Below are 7,591 nucleotides of genomic sequence, written 5' to 3'. Positions count from 1 at the left end.
GTCTCGCCCCACACGGGGTCATGTCAGGCCCTGCCACCTTCTCAGTAATGTGCAGGAAAATATCATATACAAAATACCACAGCAAAAACTACAACATTGTTCCGTAAAGGCTATTTTTACTCTTTATTATCATAATTACATATATCACATAAAGTATGTTTATTTCATGGTTGTCTTGCACAATGACTCTTTTGGTGCAAAAATACATTTATAGAGCAAATTTTAATATTAATGCAACTTGATAATCGTTCAGAAACTTTTTTTTTCAAAACATGAGTTGTAGTATCATATTAGAAGTAGCAGTAATATATATATATACTCGTATATATATATATATATATATATATATATATATATATATATATATATATATATATATATATATATATATATATATATATATATATACATTTCTTTTTTCTTTTTCCAATTCCCATGTATAAATCAACATAACTATACAGAAACATCACATGGAAACCTATACCTAAGCAGAAGAATAAATAACAATGTAAATATTAGGCAAGGCACCGAAGGCAACATTATTGGAGATACTTGTTTGAAAGGAAATATACTGAAGAAACTAAAAATAACAATACATATACATCTTTTTTGGTCAACAGGGGAAAAAGAAAAGGAAATAGAAAGAAAGAAACAAAAACTCAGACAGAACTGACACATGGGTGAGCGCCGTTACAAAGGCTTCATAACTCGACTTCACTTCTACTACAATTTATCCATGTTAAATTCTTAATCATATTATATTGTGGTGTCTCGGATATTTAGAAGAAAGGAAAAAATTGAAATAACCCAAGAACCTTATCCAGAAGAAGATAATCATATATTAAGGAAATTATTGTTTGAGCAGGAAAACAGAAGCAATAAACAAATATTAAATCAATTTTGGTAGAAAAGAGAATTAAGACAACAGAGGAGGACAGTAAGGAAGGAACAAAACAAATATTATACCAATTTTCGAAGAAAAGAGAAGATAAGAAGAGAATAGGAGAACAATAAAGAAAAGAACTAAATACATATTACACCAAATTTTGGTAGTAAAGGTAAGTCTACTATTAATACAGACCTTTTAGTGCATGTTGCGTAAGTCATAAAACTGAGTATGCCGGAACAGCTTTATTTAAGGTAGAATGGTTTCGACTTAAAAAAAAAAATAAATAAATAAATAAATAAATAAAGTTGTTGACAAGTGATAAAACACCTCACTGCTATGTAACAATAAGTTTGATGATTAAATTGTGGATAACCCCGCTACATGATAAATACCATATAACACAAACACTACTGATCACGTATTATACACACTTACAACGTTCCTCTTGGCTGCACCTGTAGCGGGACAGCCGTCTGCCCGGGACTGCCAGGAGACGCCACCTACAGTACATACCTGCCCAGGCTCAGTTCTGGTACCTCGTGGAAACTTATCTTCTTTCACCACTCCTTGCACAATTGCATATGTGGCCTCATGCACAAAAGCCGTACTTGATCCTGTGGTCGCACTGGAATCTCATCTGCACACCCACGCCCCCCCTGCCATCTTGTCCCCACTGGCAGCCTCAGCTCAGCCCCCACTACTGGCAGATCCTACAGAAAGCTGGCTTGCCCACATAGTACATATCCACCTTGCAGGGACGGGTTCCCGGCAACTGTATATAAGAAGGAAAGTCCCCAGCCCCCATGCCACATTGCAGGCTTAGTCCCGCGATTAACATTCCTCTCATACACACCAATTCACCCACTCACCCAATCTACCTACCCATCTATCCACGCATCCACACACCAGTTCACCCACCTACCCATTCCCATCCAACTACCCACTCACTCATCTGCCTATCCATTGTGTGTGTATGTGTGAGTGTGTTAAAGACACATGCATAAGCATCTGTACAACGTAAGACAAGGCAACACACACACACACACACACACACACACACACACACACACTGCATCACCATCTGTACAACAAAAGATAAGGCAAAACACACACACACACACACACTGCATAACAATCTGTACAACAAAAGACAAAGCAACACACACTGCATCACCATCTGTACAACGAAAAATAAGGCAACACACACACACACACACACACACACACACACACACCTTGAAATACCTTGAAAAAAAAACACTGAATATTTACTGGGAGGGACTGGAAGGGAGTTAGGGAAGGTACCGCTCTGATAACGTCACGGGTGGGGGGGGTGTTGTGACGTCACGGCTTGGGGGTTGATGATGTCACAGCGACCGTTATTTACGTACGTATGTGTTTCATTTTGAAAATGACCCCTCTAAAAAACGCAGCTAGACAGGAATGCTTTATAAATTCAGACTTGCATGCATTTCACTGAGCGGGACGGCAACACACTTAAAAAAACACCAACTATTTTTTAAAACCAATAAGAACCTAGTACAAGGTAAAATAAAAAATTTAGTTTTGGGACCGTAAAAAAAATACGCCGAAAACGGCCCTCTTATTTACACAAAAACAACGCCAAAATCACCACTTTTCACGCAACACACGCGCTCAAATAACTTAAAAAACAACGAAATATTTTTACAAACCATAAAATCTTAGCTTATAAGCCGAAATAAAATACTTAAGAAATGAAAAAAAAATAATAATATTGGAACCGGAGGGGGCTGGGGAGCCTTATCCAAGATGGCGGTGGGGGGGGGCCAGTGGAGGGGACGACCAACCCTTCTCACTCATTTAAACCCTCGCCAAACTTAAATTAAGTAATGGCAGGTATATCTAACGAGCGGATATTAAAGCTTGGTCATGTGGCTCCGCTTTGCGACAGTATTGGTTTAAAACACTCACATATAAGATAGATAATGGCTGATAAATAGAGACGACCCAGATTGTTTACATTTTCATTAAGTTAAATTTTACGGTTTTTAGCAACGAGACGAGGCTGACACAGGGATATATTGTGCTGGAGGTTAGGTGAGATGCGTTAAAATGAGGTAAAACCGTGGATTGTTCAGTTATTCATTAAAAAGTTACGTTAAGTTACCTAAATTTATTCTAACACTTCCTGACCTTACCTTCCCCGTGGTGGTGATGTACCTTCCTGCCTCCTTGTCACTATGGCTGGCTGTCTAGCACCTTCTCACAGCCAAACTTTTCTTTATTTTGCTTGTTTTCACCCACTGCTGCCTTCCGGTGTCCACTGCTAGAGTCCACGCCTTCCTCATTACCAACTAAAGAAGGTTTAACTCATGGGTAAGCCTTGGCAGCCACTGTGTAGGAATGGTTACACACACAAAAAAAAAAAAAAAAGAAATTCTGTCAGGCTAGGAGTTGAAACAGACGTGCACTGATACCACCCATAGACGCGACACACTGATTAGTTAAACTTGTCAGGCAGTAGGCCCAGCGTTGCCAGGTTGTTTTGGCCATATTATCGTACTACACAGGTTGAAATTATTGTACTTCTGGTAAAATTATCGTACATATGTAATTATTCCAACTATTATACAAAACTGCCACTTTCCAAACACAGCAGAATTTAGGTTATATATATATATATATATATATATATATGTATATATATATAGAGAGAGAGAGAGAGAGAGAGAGAGAGAGAGAGAGAGAGAGAGAGAGAGAGAGAGAGAGAGAGAGAGAGAGAGAGAGAGAGAGAATATATATATATATATATATATATATATATATATATATATATATATATATATATATATATATATATATATATATATATATATATATATATATATATATATATATATATATATATATTTTCTTCATTAACTTCTGCAACATTCGCGGTCTAAGATCTAATTTTCAATCTGTAGAACACCACCTCTCTTCTTCTAAACCTCATCTTCTTTTCCTCACTGAAACTCAGGTGTCTGAGGCAACTGACAGTAGCCCCTTTTCTGTTCCCTCCTACTTTCTCTATCCTCATTTTCGATCCAAAGCTGGATGCTGCGTTTATGTGCGCAATGACTTAACCTGCTCTCGTGCCCACGCTCTTGAATCTTCCGAGTTTTCCACCATCTGGCTACGACTACAGAGTCATTCTCATACTAAATTTATCTGTGCTGTATACCTCTCTCCTAACTCCTCTGACTATAAGAAATTCTTTGACTACTTAACTTCCAAAGTGGAGCACATTCTGACCCTCTTCCCTTTTGCAGAGATCTCCATTCTTGGAGACTTCAATGTTCACCACCAGCTTTGGCTTTCCTCTCCCTTCACTGACCATCCTGGTGAACTAGCCTACAACTTTGCTATCCTCCATGACCTAGAGCAATTGGTGCAACACCCTACTCGTATTCCTGACCGTCTTGGAGATACGCCCAACATTCTTGACCTTTTCCTGACCTCTAATCCTTCTGCTTATGCTGTCACCCTTTCTTCTCCGTTGGGCTCCTCCGATCACAATCTCATATCTTTATCTTGTCCTATCACTCCAATCCCTCCTCAGGATCCCCCTAAGCGAAGGTGCCTCTGGCGTTTTGCCTCTGCTAGTTGGGGGGACCTGAGGCGGTATTTTGCTGATTTTCCTTGGAATGACTACTGCTTCCGTGTCAGAGACCCGTCTTTGTGTGCTGAGCGCATAACAGAGGTGATAGTGTCTGGCATGGAGGCGTACATTCCTCACTCTTTTTCTCGTCCTAAACCTTCTAAACCTTGGTTTAACACAGCTTGTTCTCGTGCTATACGATGATGATAGAGAGGTGGCCCACAAAAGGTACTTAAGCCTTCCTTCACCAGAATCTCATGCACTTTATATTTCTGCCCGGAACCATGCCAAGTCTGTTCTCCAACTAGCCAAAAACTCCTTCATTAACAGAAAATGTCAGAACCTTTCAAGATCTAACTCCCCTCGTGATTTCTGGCATCTAGCCAAAAATATCTCCAATAACTTTGCTTCTTCTTCTTTCCCTCCTCTACTTCAACCAGATGGCACCACTGCTATCACATCTATTTCTAAAGCTGAACTCTTTGCTCAAACCTTTGCTAGAAACACTACCTTGGACGATTCTGGGCTTGTTCCTCCCTCTCCTCCACCCTCTGACTACTTCATGCCTCGTATTAAAATTCTTCGTAATGATGTTTTCCATGCCCTCGCTGGCCTAAACCCTCAGAAGGCTTATGGACCTGATGGGGTCCCTCCTATTGTTCTCCGAAACTGTGCCTCCGTGCTTGCACCTTGCCTAGTCAAACTCTTTCAGCTCTGTCTGTCAACATCTACCTTTCCTTCTTGCTGGAAGTTTGCCTACATTCAACCTGTTCCTAAAAAGGGTGACCGCTCTAATCCCTCAAACTACCGTCCTATTGCTTTAATTTCCTGCTTATCTAAAGTTTTTGAATCTATCCTCAACAGGAAGATTCTTAAACATCTATCACTTCACAACCTTCTATCTGATCGCCAGTATGGGTTCCGTCAAGGCCGCTCTACTGGTGATCTTCTGGCTTTCCTTACTGAGTCTTGGTCATCCTCTTTTAGAGACTTTGGTGAAACTTTTGCTGTTGCCTTGGACATATCAAAAGCCTTTGATAGAGTCTGGCACAAAGGTTTGATTTCCAAACTACCCTCCTACGGTTTCTATCCTTCTCTCTGTAACTTCATCTCAAGTTTCCTTTCTGACCGTTCTATTGCTGCTGTGGTAGACGGTCACTGTTCTTCTCCTAAATCTATTAACAGTGGTGTTCCTCAGGGTTCTGTCCTGTCACCCACTCTCTTCTTATTATTCATTAATGATCTTCTAAACCAAACTTCTTGTCCTATCCACTCCTATGCTGATGATACCACCCTGCACTTTTCCACGTCTTTTCATAGACGTCCAACCCTTCAGGAGGTAAACATATCACGCAGGGAAGCCACAGAGCGCCTGACTTCTGATCTTTCTAAAATTTCTGATTGGGGCAGAGCAAACTTGGTATTGTTCAATGCCTCAAAAACTCAATTCCTCCATCTATCAACTCGACACAATCTTCCAGACAACTATCCCCTCTTCTTCAATGACACTCAACTGTCCCCCTCTTCTACACTGAACATCCTCGGTCTGTCCTTTACTTATAATCTGAACTGGAAACTTCACATCTCATCTCTAGCTAAAACAGCTTCCATGAAGTTAGGTGTTCTGAGACGTCTCCGCCAGTTTTTCTCACCCCCCCAGCTGCTAACTCTGTACAAGGGCCTTATCCGTCCATGTATGGAGTATGCTTCACATGTCTGGGGGGGTTCCACTCATACTGCTGTTCTAGACAGGATGGAATCAAAAGCTTTTCGTCTCATCAACTCCTCTCCTCTAACTGACTGTCTTCAGCCTCTCTCTCACCGCCGCAATGTTGCATCTCTTGCTGTCTTCTACCGCTATTTTCATGCTAACTGCTCTTCTGATCTTGCTAACTGCATGCCTCCCCTCCTTCCGCGGCCTCGCTGCACAAGACTTTCTTCTTTCTTTCACTCCTATTCTGTCCACCTCTCTAACGCAAGAGTTAACCAGTATTCTCAATCATTCATCCCTTTCTCTGGTAAACTCTGGAACTCCTTGCCTGCTTCTGTATTTCCACCTTCCTATGACTTGAATTCCTTCAAGAGGGAGGTTTCAAGACACTTATCCACCAATTTTTGACCACTGCTTTGACCCTTTTAGGGACTGGCATTTCAGTGGGCATTTTTTTTATTAGATTTTTGTTGCCCTTGGCCAGTATCCTTCCTACATAAAAAAAAAAAAAAAAAAAAAAAAAAAAAAATATATATATATATATATATATATATATATATATATATATATATATATATATATATATATATATATATATATATATATATATATATATATATATATAATTTTTTTTTTCACGGTTCTAGTGACAGATTAACGAGATTTCTACTTTCAAAAACCTATCATCCAGGGAAGGTATATATGTAGAGCCTTTTCTTTCACTCTCCCTATCCTTCCTTCAGCATCTCTCTTTCCCTGCTCGTTTTCCCCAGAGCCTTCTTGATTGTTACTGTTAGGAACTCATATATGTAGCAGTCATGGGAAACTACTTCCCCGCGAATCGGCAGCGCGCTGCCTTATCGCGCAACTAAAACCGCCCAGAAAAGTCACAAGATGAATTATAAAATAGGCTTTCCAGTGCAGGGAATAAAGGGCCAAGGAAACAGAGTAACAGAGAAAAAGCAGTGCAAGAGACAACAGAAGGAGTGGACGACCTTAGAAGCAAATATTATGATCTGTGCTAAAGCGATATAAAACGGAACTGGTCACAGGAACAAAAAGGGAACCAAAGGCAGCAGAAGTGGATCACCTAAGAAACAAAGACTATAATATGAGATTATTATATAATAGAAAGCGATACAGAACAAAACAAGAAAAGATAAAAAAAAAACAACAACATTGCAATAGAGAAAAAGAAAACGCCCAGGGAACAACAGGAGTGGACATGAAAATAAATAAATAAATAAATAAATAAATAAATAAATAAATAAATATATATACACACACACACACACACACACACACACACACACACATATATATATATATATATATATATATATATATATATATATATATATATATATAT

The sequence above is a fragment of the Scylla paramamosain genome, chromosome 23 (assembly GCF_035594125.1).
Source record: "Scylla paramamosain isolate STU-SP2022 chromosome 23, ASM3559412v1, whole genome shotgun sequence".
Taxonomy (NCBI): domain Eukaryota; kingdom Metazoa; phylum Arthropoda; class Malacostraca; order Decapoda; family Portunidae; genus Scylla; species Scylla paramamosain.
Note: the sequence above shows the minus strand (reverse complement) of the source record.